The sequence below is a fragment of the Lycium ferocissimum genome, chromosome 3 (assembly GCF_029784015.1).
Source record: "Lycium ferocissimum isolate CSIRO_LF1 chromosome 3, AGI_CSIRO_Lferr_CH_V1, whole genome shotgun sequence".
NCBI classification, from domain to species: Eukaryota; Viridiplantae; Streptophyta; class Magnoliopsida; order Solanales; family Solanaceae; genus Lycium; species Lycium ferocissimum.
This window is the reverse complement of record NC_081344.1, coordinates 8,191,798-8,193,743: the sequence shown is the minus strand read 5'-3', so window position 1 is coordinate 8,193,743 and position 1,946 is coordinate 8,191,798. Positions and strand designations below refer to the sequence as shown.

Sequence of the window (1,946 nt, the reverse complement as noted above, 5' to 3'; positions counted from 1 at the left end):
GATCTTTTCTTAGCTTGCTTTTATACTGCCCTTCAGCTGCTCCAGTTGGAAAAAATTTATTTAAAAAACAGAAAAAGAAGAATATTTGTGCTCCTTGATCGAACGAGCTCATAACCATGGCGGGTAATGGGTGTTTTGGGGAGTTAGTTTCACAGTAAAGTTGCCTGATCCCAAAGTGGCTACCATTTTGCAAAGTCTGGTGGCAGAGTCAATCTCTCCTTCGATCGGTTTATGAGTTGCAAAAGCTAACTCTATGTTTGGTAGCTATAGGAGTTGTTTTGCTTCCCAACTCGTCCAAGTGAACTGATGTCATGGGTCGTTCCCTTGTTTATGAAATCATGCTATTAAATCATCGTGAGAAAAAAGGAATAGAACCTAAGGCGTGAAATAATTTCTAAAAGGAATTTCTCTTAGGATATAGTTATACAAACTCAAAACTCATTTAACTAGCAATGTATTTACTTCTACTCGTCTCTCCTATAAAAGATTTGTAGATTCAACAGCAGTGGATCTTGATCAAGTCCGTGTCTTCCAGCTGGGGGATACGAAGTTTCTTTTTTGGTTACATGAATCCAATTTTTATTTTGCATTTCAAAGTTTGAGTTGAAGGTGGCAGCTGTGATCAACTTCTTTAGTTTGATTTAACAATGAGGTCTTGTTACCGCTTGATATGGGAAACTTCTGATTTAATCAATGACTGTGCAGTAATGGAACTCAATGGATTTTCATCTACGATGTTGATTGAAACACTTCCCTCTCGAAGAACAACCTTTCATAAATTTGTTAAAATAAGTGCGAACATCAAAAATAGAAAAAGATGGTTATATGGAAAATTTTGTATTTAATCAATGACGATGCCAACTTAGAAGGATGTTGATTGAAACACTTCCCTCTCGAAGAACTACCTTTCGTAAATTTATTAAAATAAGTGCGAACACCAAAAATAGAAAAATATGGTTATATGGGAATTTTTTTATTTAATCAATGACGATGCACTTGAACTCAAAAGGATTTTAATTTACGGTGTTGATTGAAACACTTTCCCTCCTAAAGAACGACATTTCGTAGATTCATCAAAAGAAGTGTGAACACTAGATTGGGCTACGTGGCGTAAATATTCTCAACAGCTGTAGATTTTTGAAAATATACCAATTTTTTTTAAAAAAGATGGAGAACGCCCACCGTGGGGCTCGAACCCACGACCACAAGGTTAAGAGCCTTGCGCTCTACCAACTGAGCTAGACGGGCTTGTTGAATACGTCGTGCTTATATTAACCACTATTATTGTTAATAATCTTTGGGCACAAGAAAGAAAGGGATCCATTCGGATGTCTTTGGGTGCATGATCCAACGTAATATCATTTTTAATTTTCATATCATATAGATAATTTTCATTCTTCTCACTTTAGAAAGCGTTTGAATACTTTCTGTTGGTCCTATAGTTTAAAAAAATCATAGATTACAAATACTTTGTTCATTTAAAATTTTTACCTGACCATGAGAATTCAATAGGACATCTTCGCACAAACATTTTAAAACTACTAGTGTTGGGATATATACTATTAACCATGTGTTTGGATATAGTATTTATTATAGAATAATTATTTATTCATTGTTTAATAAAGAATTAAATAGATCATGTACTAGTATGTGTGTCCTTTACTTATATAGGAGATGATTTAGTGTATAGAGTTTAGCTTATACACTCTAAGAATAAATCGTCGGTTTTATAAGTATAAAATTTATGTTCACAATCTAAGATGAAAATTGGACAAAGCCATCGGTATGATTGTAGCCCAAGATTAATATAATGTATATTCATTATGGGAACGGTAAATAGATAATGTTTTCGTCTTGCTTCAAGTACATTTGTATGTATTGAATAATACCAAGTAGAGATAAGTGTTTTTATGCCGAATATATAAAACAAATTCTCTAGTTCAATA

At 33.5% G+C, this 1,946-nt stretch overlaps 1 long non-coding RNA gene and 1 other non-coding gene across 2 annotated transcripts in view; one reads left to right on the top strand and one right to left on the bottom strand.

The window, feature by feature from the left end:
• Nucleotides 1-1,946, top strand: part of LOC132049567 (uncharacterized) — a 98,179-nt gene that overhangs the window by 48,740 nt on the left and 47,493 nt on the right. The window lies entirely within an intron of this gene.
• Nucleotides 1,176-1,248, bottom strand: TRNAK-CUU (transfer RNA lysine (anticodon CUU)). Its single transcript has one exon. It is a non-coding gene; the product is annotated as a tRNA-Lys (tRNA).